A 16,525-nucleotide genomic window follows, 5' to 3' on the forward strand; every position below is an offset into this window, starting at 1 on the left:
CGTGGCTGTGCAATATACTACGTGGCTGTGCAATATATTACGTGTCTGTGTTATATACTACGTGTCTGTGCTATATACTACGTGACTGGGCAATATACTACGTGGCTGGGCAATATACTACGTGTCTGTGCTGTATACTACGTGTCTGTGCTATATACTACATGTCTGGGCAATATACTACGTGACTGGGCAATATACTACGTGGCTGGGCAATATACTATGTGGCTGGGCAATATACTATGTGGTTGGGCAATATACTACGTGTCTGTGCTATTTACTACGTGGGCTGTGCTATATACTACGTGGCTGAGCAATATATTACGTGGCTGTGCAATATACTACGTGGCTGTGCAATATATTACGTGTCTGTGTTATATACTACGTGTCTGTGCTATATACTACGTGACTGGGCAATATACTACATGACTGGGCAATATAGTACGTGGCTGGGCAATATACTACGTGTCTGTGCTGTATACTACGTGTCTGTGCTATATACTACATGTCTGGGCAATATACTACGTGACTGGGCAATATACTACGTGGCTGGGCAATATACTATGTGGCTGGGCAATATACTATGTGGTTGGGCAATATACTACGTGTCTGTGCTATTTACTACGTGGGCTGTGCTATATACTACGTGGCTGGGCAATATACTACGTGGCTGTGCTATATACTACGTGGCTGTGTTATATACTACATGGGCTGTGCTATATACTATGTGGGCTGTGTTATACGCTACGTGGGCTGTGCTATATTTCTCTGCTGTATCTGTGCATCATGAATCGTGGTATGTGTTAAACAGGGGGGCCCACTCAGACTCTTTCGCCCGGGGCCCACAAAAACCTGGAGCCGGCCCTGGCTTCACTGATTGTTCGCAGCCGAGCGTGAACAATCAGCGACAGTCGCAGTCCGCCCCCGAATTGGTGCGGAATTTGAACCACGCTTCGCTAATTGGTTGCGGCCGGCCGAATCCTTTGTATAAATTGCATTATTCTGAAAACTTCATAAATAGACTACATACATATTCTAGAATACCCAATGCGTTAGAATCGGGCCACCATCTAGTAATACATAAACAGGAATAAATATAATTGGTATGAATGCTATCGGTTTTTGCACAATATTTTTAATTTCACATTTACACATGAAATGCCTTGTATTTTCTAACTTTGACATACATAAAGATTAGTGATGATAGAGTATGGTCGTTGCAAGGGTTTTCCAGAGTATGCTCGTGTGATCTCCGAGTATTTGTTAGTGCTCGGAGATTTAGTTTTTTTTCCTCAGCTGCATGACTTACGGCTGCTGGACAGCCTGAATACATGTGGGGGTTGCCAGGTTCTAGGGAATCCTCACATGTACTCAGGCTGTCTAGCAGCCGTAAATCATGCAGCTGCGTGGACAAAAACTAAATGTCCGAGCACTACCAAATACTCGGAGACCACCCGAGCGTGCTCGGGAAAACCCGAACAATGAGTACACTCGCTCATGACTAAGAAAGTTATTTATGGTTTTACATACAGTATGTCAATGGAGGTGAATCTTAAAATGAGATAGAACTCAAAGATCTTAGAAAATGCAGCAATAAATGAATACTGCATAATACGTACTGATATAATGTAATCAGAAGATAAAGAGGCTGTATTAGTCACACTTACAAATTATTGTTGCTGTAAAAACAGCTTATTTCTATTGAAAGGTAATGCTTGGATTTCTCCTGTCTGCCCCTCATCATGCTGATCATACATGCAATTCCAGTCTGGCAGGGACGAGGAGTACAGTTACATCTAGTGGCGTCATGCAGACACTATACACCGCTGCAAAGTCAGTCCTCTAAAAATACCAATATAGAATAATAGAAGCCTGAGGCTCAAACTGGAATCTATGAAGAACTCTGCTACACTGCTATAATAAAATAGTCAAATTACTTTCCAAGATAAATTATTTCCTTATAGTAAAGGAAAAATAGCTTTATAAGATAAAGATCAGGAAATAGCACTAAAGAGGGGCTTACTTTTTTCTTTTTTCTTTTTTTTTACTGAAGTCTTGCTAGAACATAATGATGTATGGATCTCATTTTTGTTTGACATCAATGCCAAAAGTGCAAATATTGCTCAATGTATTTTTCATTTACCTTCTGTACTTAAAGTGAACCTGTCAGCAGGATTGTGCACAGTAACCTACACACACTGTCAGGTCGGGGCAGTTGTACTGATTCAATAAGAGCATATCATTAACTCAAAACTGAAAATAAAGATTAAACAACAACCACAAGATGGATTTCATCAACCAAGGTATCATTGTAATCAGTATAACGCCTGTAAAGAACAGATCTTGTGTGTAGCCCTGCACAGAGGTACAGATCTGAATATGGGCAAGATAGGAAACCCTGGAGCTTGGCATACTGGCACCCTCTCATCGCTTGTCATCACAGACTTGGCCTTATCTTTGATCTTGTCATACCTAACAGACCGGACATTCAGCATCTCCCACTTACACACCACCTCCTCGTCTCGGCCCCTATTTTTCGGTGTCCCCCAAGTTTCAGATATAGGGCCCCTGCTCTTCTCCATTTACACCTTCGACCTGGGACAGCTCATAGAGTCCCACGGCTTTTAGTCTCACCTCTATGCTGATGACACAGATCTACCTCTCTGGACCCGATATCACTTCCCTACTAACTAGGATCTCACAATGTCTGTCCACTATTTCATCCTTCTTCTTTGCTAGACTTCTAAGAATTAATATGGACAAAACAGAATTCATCATCTTTCCTTCATCTGACTTCTCCCCCTCAATACATCTATCCATTAAAGTAAATGGCTGTTCACTCTCCCTAGTCCCACTAGCTCGTTGCCTTGGAGTAATCCTTGACTCGGATCTCTCCTTCAAACCACATATCCAAACCCTTTTCACTTCCTACCAACTCCAACTCAAAAATATTTCCCGGATCTATACATTCCTCAATCAAGAATCTGCAAAAACTCTAGTCCATGCCCTCATCATCTCCTGCCTTGACTACTGCAACCTCCTGCTCTGTGGCCTCTCCTCTAGCACTCTCGCACCCCTCCAATCTATTCTAAGCTCTGCTGCCCGACTAATCCACCTGTCCCCCTGCTGTTCCCCGGCTTCTTCCCTCTGTCAATCCCTTCACTGGCTCTCCATTACCCAGAGACTCCAGTACAAAAGCCTAACCATGACATACAAAGCCATCCACAACCTGTCTCCTCCATACATCTGTGACCTCGTCTCCCGGTACTTTCCTGCACGCAACCTCCGATCCTCACAAGATCTCCTTCTCTACTCCCTTCTTATTTCCTCTTCCCACAATAGCATACAAGATTTTTCTTGCCCATCCCCCTATTCTGGAACTTTCTGCCCCAAATTATCAGGCTCTCGCCTACCATAGAAACCTTCAAAATGAACCTGAAGACCTACCTCTTCCGACAAGCCTACAACCTGCAGTAACCACCGATCCACAATACCGCTGCACGACCAGCTCTATCCTCGCCTACTGTATCCTCACCCATCCCATGTAGACTGTGAGCCCTCGCGGGCAGGGTCCTCTCTACTCCTGTACCAGTCAAGACTTTTATTGTTTAAGATCACTGTACTCATTTTATTATGTATACCCCTCCTCACATGTAAAGCACCATGGAATAAATGGTGCTATACTGTAATAATAAATAATAATAATACTGTCTTTGTGTGATTTCAGTGGATAAGCTTTGGCTGTCATTATATCAGTAATGAGGGGTCTGGGTGCCACTACTGTGAGTGGGGCGGCAGCTGAATGTGGATCGCGACCCTCTCAGAGATGAATATGGCTCAGGACCCTCTTTCATAGCTGAATGTGTCTCTCAAGGTCAGAAAGACTGAGGACCTCTGCTGTAAAGTATGTATTTCAGCATTACATTCCGTGGACAAGTAAAAATGCAAGGAATTATAATGTATAACATTAACAGCAGTAAAACATTAGTCAATTACAGGGTTGCCAACCGTCCGTAAATTCTTAGCCTGTTAAAGTAAGGCACAGCTTTCATTGTTCATAAAAAAAGAGATTGATGCATCTATGATATTTTTATTGTACAGATGATTGTGATTACCATCTTACAGTTTACATGTCTACATATCAGTATAGACAGGTATCACTTATCTTTATTAGTGATGAGCGAGCACTAAAATGCTCGAGTGCTTGGTACTCAAATCGGGCAGGTCGGTCATTCAGACGAGCTCAACTTGAATAACGAGTATGCGAACTCTGCTTCAGGAAAATGGCCGCCGCGATCTCCATCTGCGCACGCGCGGCATCCCGCGGCCATTTTCCTGAAGCCGCGGCCAGCAGAGCGCCGCTTCTGCGCACGCGCGGCCAAAGGAAGATGGCCGCCCCCACCGATCACCAATGAAATAGCGCACATCGCGCTCTTTTCACTCCCCTGTGCAGTGGATTCGGGACCTTGGACATGCGCACACCACTACGCCACCAACGGAAAACTAAGCAAGATCTGGGGGAAGACACCACGCCCATCTGACCAGACCAGCCTGATTGACAGGCGAAAACGACTACTTTGGTAACGTATTTCGGCAGCATAGGTGGGGTAATCGGGGTCCACAAAATACACTATTGCAATGCACAGCTCAGGCCCTATTTAACAGTATTTTTATCTCATACGGAAAAAACGGGGTGACAGGTTCCCTTTAAGATGCTCCCATACACATTAGGCCACATTAGATGGCCATGATACACGGAATGGCCATGAATCTCCCAACCTATACTTCTCAAGCTCATAGGCATAAATGAGGCTGTTGAGTTCTGATTGGGAGACCTGTGACCAGTCCGTACCTCAAAGTCCATACATCCGTGATATACGGATGTCTGAATGCAACATTTGTGTGTCAGCCGATCCCACTGACATCGTTGGGTTTGGCCAACTGAAACCTAATGTGAATGGGGGCCTTCATAGGAAAAACGTGAGAGAAAGTACATAAGAGAGGGAGGATGTATAAGGAGATGAAGAAAGGGAATGGGAATCTCTAGAGGAAAAGTTTCCAGTATGATCTGTGGGTTAATGTAAGTGATCTTGGAAGACCAACATTTCGAAAATGTATCATAGGTACCCATAAGGATTCTCATGAATTTTTCACCAATCCAAATTCCATATACTTCCCCAGGCTGGAGAGAGGGTTTACAAAATCTAAATTATTCGATTCAAAATTGAAATGTTGTAGATAGGGCTGTTTTGCAATGAAGGAGGGATCTCACAAGTTTTTCCAAAGGTGGATATGACACAAGGGAAAAAAAACAAGTCTATACACACTAGACCAGAATAGAAGCAACTTTGTATATATCCACTGGATGAAGGATCATATTATCTTGTTCCACACAGCCTCAAAAACACATGGGAGAATACCTTGAATTAACTTTTGCTATGCAGGTTGGTATCAAATAGAATTTCATTTAATGCCTGTGTGAATGGGAAACAGCTTTTTATATCAAAGTGGATTTTTTTCTAGTATTACAAGTATATTAAAATATTTCTATCAACATAATTTACTGAATATTTAGTGTGTAAATATTGTTACCCTTGTATAAAAACAAAACTATTCTAACAAGTAAAAAAAAAATCAGACCAGGCTATTTTGGAAAATGTGGTAGAGGAAAATTATTACTTCTAGTATTTTCCAAATTAAATCACAAGCCACAAGATGATCCTTGGCGCACATTCATCTCTATACCGGAGCTTGCTCAAGCAAACTTACAAGTTGGAGATGAATAGTACTTAAGTAAGAAGACTACAGTATGTTCAGTGCAGAAACGCTGGTATAAAAAGATATGATATGACAAGTTTTAATTAAAAAGTTATACAAATAAAAGTTCCCATTTAATAATAAATTATGCCACAAACAGAATATTGATTTTACTTACTTATATTCCACCATTAATTCACAGTGATTTGTGTACAGGTATCTTACGCCGGCCACTTGCATGCCTTTTAAGCGCCGCCCTACTCACCATATGTTTCGCTTTGCTCCACCCAGTACCTGGCCATTGCTCTGAGTTGCCTTGCGCCGGTTGTGAGTCATAGGCGGCGCAGCCAAACTATGCATTTATTTGTATTCACTTTGTCCTGCAGAGATTTGCTTCCCCAGCCTATTACCTGCTAGTAGGGGATCTATCAGGCGACTCCAACCTCCATTCCTCATTCAAACGTTGGATCCTAGCCTGCTAGTACCTGGTTCATGTGTAAATTTGTATTCTGTCTCTCGTTATCGACCTGGCCTGTTTACCCAGCTTTGCTTGACATCTCCATTCCTGGCTCTGGCTTTGAAGAATGAACCCGTGCTGCCTGCCCCCAAATCAGACCATCTGACTACGCTTCAGTTTCACCCTCCTGAACCTTGTACTTGTGTCTCTGACCCTCCGGTCAGCTGCTGCAGGGTACTGCCCTGGAGTGGTACCTGGTGTCTACCGGCAGCCCAGCCTACCCTCACCATCAGAGGCCCTAGTGAAGACCTGGTAGACACTTAGTCATGCCTCTCCAGGGTAAGTCCGGCCCATGGCACAGTGGGGCCATATCCACCAGTGTTACAAGAAATAACATACAATAATGAAAATCTTCCCAGGATCCCACGTTTTATAAATATATCAAGACATTTTCTAGTTGCACATGTTAGTTTACACATTATGTGTTCCCTTCCTTGAATGTTATAACCTCTGGGACCTTGCCATTGTGCAAGCAATGTGACCATTTCATTCTTAGGATTAGTGGGGCTTTCAGCAAGTGGATCCCAACAATCAGTGAGTCTTTGATTGCGTGGGTCCACGTGCTAGAGACATGCCAACACCTACTATGATGAAATACTATAGCCTACAAGAAGAAACGCCACACTTGAATGGAAGTTTAAAATGCATTATTTATTAAATAGTTTAGAAATACATAATTTTATGTGATGCCTAGATATAAATTATGCATTTGCACTTTTACTTATATGAATTTCTCTTGTCTGTTTAAAATTACTACCATATTTATTATTACGGTACCTTATTATATTCAGTGTACACTGGATGGTTATTGTTAGGATTATTGCCCTACACATCCCCTTTCCTTCTCTTGATATCCGTTTATTGTGCTCACTACTTACCTGGAGCTTTTATATTTGTTTATCAAATGAAATTAATATTATTTATTTCTAAACTATTTAATAAATAATCTCTTGTTGTAGGCTATTATATTAACCTCCCACACACACACTTAATATTTGCTTTTTGTGTAAATATGTAATATGATGACACACTGTAAACCCTTTTCTGTGTCATGTTATAAAGCAAGTCAGGACCATTCAGAAGTTATTTTGGGGTGTTTAGAATTCAGCATAAGATCCTGGAGACCTCATAGACTTATCTTCTCTACTACTACAATAAACAATTATTCCTGGAATATGTGACGGAATATTTTGCCCAGTGCCAGAAATCTAGTATTAGTATAAGCTTGTGCCTAGTTGAGACTACAGGGCAGAATAAAGCTGTGAAAACGTACTCCTCTTCATTATTTGCCAGGAAGAAAGTCATCCCTTTTTTAGCCAGGTAAAGCTACTTAAACCTTTCAAGAAGAGCAACTAAGCCACTGTTTGTAGAAGATCTATGACGTTGAGTCACTACTCATAGGCCATCAGTGAGGCAGGGTAGCCAAGAGGTCTAGGGTTAGATACCAATAGAGCTTATCATGAACAAAGGGGTAAGGCAAAGGCATTGTCAGGTCATAGTACGGGGTCAGAATTCCAAGAATATAGAGGATCAAAACAAAAGAGACTAAGCAAAAGATTAGCCCTGTTGGGGTATTTCCCATCTTCTCGTTTTGGTCTGTCCTATCACATTCTGGGTTAGGTTTTATATGTTCACCTTTCACTACACTTACTTGCTGGCCTATACCTTTAGGTGGACTTGGATTTAGGAGTTTTAGCCCTTCAGCTAAGGTGTTTACCGTGCATCGCAAACACTAGTTTAATTCCTACAGTGAGTCTGGTTTTTTCCGTCTTCCTTTCGCCTCTTTAGGTTTCTGGGAGGATATACTTGTTCCGTTTACTTTTTCCTGTCCTTAGATTTCCTTCTCTACCCTATATGAACGTGTTTTAATTTTCTCATCTTGGGTTTTCATATCTTCATGAACACTTTCCTCCCCTCTTGTTGCCATTGTGTTGCAGCCTCACCTCTGGTTCCTCAGGGGGTACAAGAAACCCCTTGATGACCTTTTAGGGAGTCAAGTCCGAGGTGGTGTTTTTGAGTTGTGGGGCTAGGGTCTTTCTAGTCTGTACAGGGACCAAATAGGTGTGGGTGCGGCATCTACCTATAGTAGGTCTTCCCATTTTTTGTTACCCATGAGTTTGTGTTACAATTCCATTTAAAATAACGTATTACCTACATGTATCTACTAGAAAGGTGATTATTATATTGGTGTGGGTCCCATTATCACCCGATCATGTGATTGTTGTTCCTCTTGAGGCCACAATCTCCTTGCTAGTGTGAATGGCAGAGGCAAATCCTTTATTCCGTAGATTGGTAAGGGTCCTAGCAGTAGGGATGACACAGGTGTAACAGCACCCCTCCTGTGGCAATGAGTAGATGATAATTTGTTCAGCCTGAATAGCCTTTAAACAGGGCTTTTTATTCTTAAAGCTGTCACCCCCAAAATTGAGGGTGAGGTAAGCCCACCAGCATCAGGGGCTTATCTACAGCATTGTAGATAAGCCCCGGATGTATGCTAAAAGATGAGAAAAAGAGGTTATATTATACTCACCCAGGGGTGTTCCCGCTGCTGGTCCGATGGGCGTCGCGGTCTGGCACCTCCTATCTTCATCAGATGACGTCCTCTTCTGGTTTTCACGCTGCGGCTCCGGCGCAGGCGTACTTTGTCTGCCCTGTTGAGGGCAGAGCAAAGTACTGCAGTGCTCAGGCGTCAGGCCTCTCTGACCTTTCCCGGCGCCTGCGCACTGCAGTACTTTGCTCTGCCCTCAACAGGGCAAAGTACGCCTGCGCCGGAGCCGCTGCGTGAAGACCAGGAGAGGACATTATCCTATGAAGATGGGAGGCCCATCGGATCGGACCGCCCACCCAGGTGAGTGTAATCTAACCCCTTTTTCTCATCTTTTAGGTTACATCGGGGGCTTATCTACAGCATTCCAGAATAAGCCCCTGATGTCGTGGGCTTAGCTCACCGTCGATTTTGGGAGTGACAGGTTCCCTTTAAATTTCAGGATGTTATCTACTGACAACTACCATCACTTTCCAGTATGCTCAATTGGAGGGTTGGCGTCCCTTGTTAGAACCCTTTATATTCTGCCAGAGCAGTTGTATTTGGCTCATGTATTGCATGGTTATCCATTCTATTGAATGGCTAAGATGTAATTCCACATTTCTCCTGCAGTATTTACTGCAATAGAAATCAGCTACTCGGGGGTTTCAGAAGTTATTCTGAGTGGGGTTAAGAAGCCGAATCTACGGCTATGACTTACGGTAATTTCAAAGCAGAGTTAGGATGAAAAAGGATTTTTATTGATGAAGCAACAATAGATTGCGACCACATCATATGCAATAATGTAGATTTTAACAGGCATCTACATGTATCAGAAAAAAAATCTTTAAATCATTATTTTAAAAAAAATTGCAGAAGCCCAAACAGAAAATACTTGCAACATTAATTAGATGAGAACCTCTCCATGGGTGGTACATTATTGCTTTCACTTGCTTCTGCCACAAGGTCTTTCACCATTGTGGTTGAAGAGAAGATATGGGGTATTTGGGCCAAGAATATGATGGTTACCTTATAATTTTGGTACTTTGTGGTGTCAGAAACCATCAAGTAATTTGTCCACCATTTCAATGGTATTTGTTCAGCTCAGCAACATACAAAATTAACTAGTCTTATTAATAGATCTTCATTTCTTCGGTTTAATAGCAATATATCAGTATACAAGAGTGTAAAACCGAACCTCTGGTTAAATTACAAAAATCCTAACGCTCAGTGATTCATAGGAAAATATGTATGAGTTTAGGTGTCTCAACATGACAACCTCTTTTTATAATTATGCCAGCCCAGCATTTGGCGGATTATTACAGGTATAGCTTCTAAGGGTTGGTTCAGACAGGCATATTTCTCGGTCAGTATATGGGCCACAATACCCAGACTGACCACAGGTTCCTCGACCCAAATTTACAGCCTCACATACACATAAGACTGTAAATTCTGGCTGAGAGACACCTGGTTAGTCCGGGTGGACCATATGTGGACCATTAAATAGCATGAATAACGGCTGTCTTAGTCCAGCTTAAGGCTGTGTGACAGCTCATTTGTCCAGGCTTGTGCAGGGGCATGTTGAGCTGTTGATATGTTGATTGACAGCTCAGCTGTCCAATCTGAGACTAGGTAGTGCTGAGTTTCCTTCAGGTGTTCCCTGTTCTTAGTGATTTCCCAGCTATTTTACTAAGCTGTCAGTCCCAGATAGCTGGTAGTTGTATCTTTCAGCTCAGTGTGGTGTTTTCTTTGTGAATTCAGACATTCTGATCTTCTGTTGCCGGACCTTGGTTTTGCCTATTGACTACCCATTTGTATTATCCCCTTTGCCTTGACGCACTCTGACCTTGGAATTCTGACTCTGGACTGTTACCTGACTACACCTTTGTCTCCTCCCTCTGGCATTTTCTCCTGGCACGTGACCTCGGACCCATTGATTACCCGGGCTCACGGCTTGTCCATGAGAAGTGACTCAGCGTCACAATATGAATGGGGTTGCAGTCAAGCCAAGAATTTATATAAGAGGTAAAATTAAGAGTTAATCCAGAAAGCAAGATTGCTTATTTATCACATTGTAGAACTTTATGGAAGCAATTAAACTGTGTCTTACTCAGTAAAAATGCAGTTTTTTTGTCCAAAAAGTTTCTTTTTGCTAATGGTTTTACCAAAACTAATTTATAGATGCCATTATATAAGTTTTACCAGAGGTTATCATTTTATTTTATTCTTCTCTGGATTTAGGATGAAAAAAAAAATGTCCATGTTTCTCTTACCCATTCAATACTAAAATTTTGACAGCACTCAGATGACACATGGATGGCCTCCGTCTGCTGTCCTTTTTTTTTCAAGGGCCCATAGACTTGATTGGGTGAGTATGATCCATGACTTGGATCAAAAACTGACATGTCTCTGGGTTTTTCTTTTAAATTGCAGACACGTTTTTTAAAAAAAACCTCAGGCATGTTAAATCCTCCTAGGTTATAATGGGTACATTTTCTATCTGTTAAAAATAAGAAAAGAGCACTATGTGAAAAATTGACGTCTGGATGAGCCATTAATCAGTTTTCTTAGCTTAATGGAACCTGTCACCAGGTTTTCCCCATATAAGCTAAAATCACCATTGTGCATGATGCTAATCGGTGCAGTCCAATATGATGGGTGTCGCTGGTCTGTGCCCGCCGCCTCTTCTCTACCCACAATCACCATCTCTCCTGTCTTGATGGACATTTCACTATGTTCAGATTTTACACAGCTTTTAGTATAGTTTCTTCATAGTTGTCTATATACATATTGTAAAATTACATTCAAGACATGACATTACAACAGGTAACATCTTCGTGACCCATTCTGTAATATTAAATAAATAAAAAAATATTTTAACTATGTATATATATGATCAAAAGAATCACGCAGGGTGAATTTTATAATTTAATATTCATTCTTACTTTTGTAACCTTGCCCTCTGTTTTTTTTATTTTTTATATATTGCTTAAAGTAAATTGATTTAAGGTTGACAGACATAAAGTCCCCAAAACAAGTGGTGCTTAAATACTACATTGCAGAAACTAGAAACACATTTTTGGATACTCACACAGCAACCCCCTATACCCATTCTTTGAACGTAATGTTCCTGCCAGTATTTTGTGCTTATTAACCGACTCTCTGGGTGAACTTTAGTTTTGCAACTTTAGTTTTGTTTGTTTTGGTTTTTTTTTCTGGATCCTGCTACAGTAACTGGATATACCAGACTTATTTATTGTGTGCGTAAGGATAGGTTCACATGAGTTTCATCCAGAAAAGTGGGACTATTTTTTTTCTCTCTTGTCATCCGTGTGCAGTCTGTATGCAATCTGTTTTTTGGGGTTTTTTTTTAACAACAGCAGCTATTACCGTAATTATTTATGAGAACATGTACAGTTTCCTATGCAACAGAATTGCAATGCATTGCTAAAAATCAGGTGCAATTCTGTGTTTCCGTATGGCATCTAATTTTTTTCCTGCACCCATAGAATTGAAGACCAATTTACGGAAGAAACTAATGAATAAAAAGTGTAAAAAAAAAAATCTCATCTGCACCTCCTTATTAAATAACAGGTCCGAGTGCGGTTAGTTTTTTCCAAGGACAGCACTTGGACCGACAATACGGTTGTGTGAACAAGCCCTTAGACAGGTAAAATTGGTGGATAATTATTGAGCTCTAGTTTTTTGAACAATGGGCATGTACAAAGCTGGGTTTACACTAGTCGACCGATGGTATTAAATACAGTTAGGTCCATATATATTTGGACAGAGACAACATTTTTCTAATTTTGGTTATAGACATTACCACAATGAATTTTAAACAAAACAATTCAGATGCAGTTGAAATTCAGACTTTCAGCTTTCATTTGAGGGTATCCACATTAAAATTGGATGAAGGGTTTAGGAGTTTCAGCTCCTTAACATGTGCCGCCCTGTTTTTAAAGGGACCAAAAGTAATTGGACAATTGACTCCAAGGCTATTTCATGGACAGGTGTGGGCAATCCCTTCGTTATGTCATTCTGAATTAAGCAGATAAAAGGCCTGGAGGTGATTTGAGGTGTGGTGTTTGCATTTGGAAGGTTTTGCTGTGAAGTAAACATACGGTCAAAGTAGCTCTCCATGCAGGTAAAACAAGCCATCCCTAAGCTGTGAAAACAGAAAAAACCCATCCGAGAAATTGCTACAATATTAGGAGTGGCAAAATCTACAGTTTGGTACATCATATGAGAAAGAAAGAAAGAAAGCACTGGTGAACTCATCAATGCAAAAAGACCTGGGCGCCCACGGAAGACAACAGTGGTGGATGGTCGGAGAATAATCTCCATGGTGAAGAGAAACCCCTTCACAACAGCCAACCAAGTGACCAACACTCTCCCGGAGGTCGGCGCATCAATATCCAAATCTACCATAAAGAGAAGACTGCATGAAAGTAATTACAGAGGGTTCACTGCACGGTGCAAGCCACTCATAAGCATCAAGAATAGAAAGGCTAGACTGGACTTTGCTAAAAAAACATCTAAAAAAGCCAGCACAGTTCTGGAAGAATATTCTTTGGCCAGATGAAACCAAGATCAACCTCTACCAGAATTATGGAAAAAGAAAAGTATGGCGAAGGCGTGGTACAGCTCATGATCCAAAGCATACCACATCATCTGTAAAACACGGCGGAGGAGAAAAATGTTGTCTCTGTCCAAATATATATGGACGCAACTGTAACCGCCATTGGATAACATGTTTATTTACCTGTCTGAACAAGCCGATTGGGCATCAAATGCGCACAGAACGATCAGTAGTAAATTGTTCTGTGCGCTTAGGCTGCTATTGTTCTCGGCAGCGAGAGTCCTGTTTACACGCGATGATCTTTTAACCAAGCCGAAAGATAATTTCACACAATTAACTGGCATTTTTCTCGTTCTTCCGGTGATCGACAGCCTGTTTACACTGCATGGTTATCGGAGAGGAGCAATAGTTCAGATAAACCATCATTTATTTTACGCCTTCTCCTCTGTAGTCCAAGGTGGGTAGAGTCAATACCCTAGATTACGCTAAACCTAAAAAGATTTATTACCTACCTACTACCCCCATACTATTAAATCATGCATTTATATATCGCCTGCTGCACACATGGCGGTATTATTTATGCACTATTTAAAGGTATTATTTAAAAACACCTTATAATTTTTACACAAGCCTGCTGAGATCTCAAACATCTAGGGTATCTAGTGTGTTTGAGTTGGTCTAAAGGCCCCTCTGCCACTTAAAAAGGCATTAGGGCCCTGATCCATCATTTTTTTGACTTGTGATATTCATTGCCATTTTTGTGCCAAATTCTTCAAAATGGTGCACGTGGTTCATGAACTGCTTTTGCGTGCAAAAAGTCATAAATTTTGCGAAATGTCACGAAATGTTTTTTTTTTTTAATCTCTGCCTTCAACAAAAAGTCACAAAAATTGCACCAAAAAATGGTTCACTAAAAAACACAGCAGGGAAAGGACTGGAGTGAAGTTGTGCCAAATTGTGCTTCAATTTCCTCTATAAATGGACCATAAATTAACTTATTTGCAAGATGATGTTTTTTTCCATTGAAGATTGAAATCAGTGACCAAATTCCACATCAAAATCAGCAAAGAAATCTGCATGGAACACATTTTAGGAGGTATTCATAAAGGTGTTTTTATCCTATGTGTTTACATACCCTTACTGGATTTATCCCCCACAGAATGTGATTTCTTGATAGTTGACTTCAGTTATCAATATCACGTGGTAGCCTGATTTTTCTAAATATTACAATCATGATAATTAGATAGGATCAATCAATGAAGAAGTAAAAGGAAGATTTTCCTTATGCCTCATTCAGACATCCATTTTTTTCCATACAAGAAAGAAACAGAATATTTCTGCATGTCCTCTTTTACCATCAGCGTGGACAGCATACATTTGACAGACGGCATCTGAGAGCTATCTGTTTTTTTTATGGACCCACCCACTTGAGTCACATATTGGTTAAAAATGGACATGTCCCAAGTCAGCAAAAAACAGACATGTGAACATGACCATTAACTATAATGGATTAAAAAAAACATGGATAGAACATGTAAGTCACATACAAACTTCTGATTTTTTTTGTCATTCATACCCCTATTACACCTGATAAAGGTATACGGGGTGTGGACTGGACTGCCGCGTTCCTACCCCTGAAGACACCAATCGTATTGTATTCTGTATAGATGTCTATTATTAACAGTTTCCAAGCAAAGCACAAACCTGTGAATAATAATCAATGTTAAACATTAAAATTAAATGATAATTAAATAAATCATTAAATAAAAAATTAAATATGGTGGAGATACTTAAATCAAGCAATATACTGCTGAACATAATTACTTATGTAAATGGGACATGCATTTAACCTATTTGCATTTATATATATATATATATATATATATATATATATATATATATATATATATATATATATATATATATATCTAATATATAAAGCTGAATGTGTGTATGTGTGTATGTATGTCCGGGATTGGCATCTGAACCGTCGCAGCTACAGGCACAAAATTTTGCACAGTCACACGTCTGGACCCCGAGAGCGTCATAGGCTATGTTGTGAGGTGAAATTTTAACCCCGCGCTTTCCAATTCACCAAACAATTTTGCCCCTATCTACATAATGGGGAAAAAGTGAAAGGAAAAGTGTTGGAGGTGTCGCAGCTACAGGCACAAAATTCTGCACAGTCACACGTCTGGACCCCGAGAGCGTCATAGGCTATGTTGTGAGGTGAAATTTTAACCCCGCGCTTTCCAATTCACCAAACAATTTTGCCCCTATCTACATAATGGGGAAAAAATGAAAGGAAAAGTGTTGGAGGCAAATTAACAGCTGCCAGATGTGAACAAGGGGGACTTAAAGAATGACAGCGATGGCACCAAAGAGTATATACTGTACAGTTGCTAAGGTGGGGCCCCGACATGGGATAATCACCACACCACCACGGGGATATGAACACACACATAAAATGCGCCACACACTACCACGTGCTCAAACACATATACCACCCTCAGCGCACATTTCACCACACATACACCAACCTCGCCACATAAAAGTTGAAACACAAAAGTCGCCGCTCAAAACTCGCCACACGCAAAACTCTCCACATGCAAAACTCGCCACACGTGCAAAACTCACCTCATGGAAAACTCGCCACACGCAAAACTTGCACACGCGGAAAAATTGCCACATGCACAAAAGTTGGCACACATGCAAAAGTTGCCTCACACAAAACTTGCACATACTCAAAAGGCACCACACATAAAACTCGCCACGCGCAAAACTCGCCATGCGCAAAACTTGCTGCACACAACTTGCTACACTAACCTGTCACATGCAACTCGACACACAAAAAGTTGCTACACGCATGTCGCCACACAAAACTCATCTCACAAAAGTCCCTACATGCATGTCGCCACACGCAACTCAACACACACAACTTGACACATGAAACTCGCCCTAAAACACACACAAGTCTGGTATTATCCTTCAAAAATAAAAATCTGTTTAATAAGCTGAAAAACTACAAGAGCAACAAATGTACCATATAGGAATCCGGCAGCTGTCAGTCACATGACCAGTCTATTATGTGTATGTGTGAGCTAATATATACTGCCAGGGGGTGGGCTTACTGTTGGCTGGGGATTTA

The sequence above is a fragment of the Ranitomeya variabilis genome, chromosome 8, assembly GCF_051348905.1.
Source record: "Ranitomeya variabilis isolate aRanVar5 chromosome 8, aRanVar5.hap1, whole genome shotgun sequence".
Taxonomy (NCBI): domain Eukaryota; kingdom Metazoa; phylum Chordata; class Amphibia; order Anura; family Dendrobatidae; genus Ranitomeya; species Ranitomeya variabilis.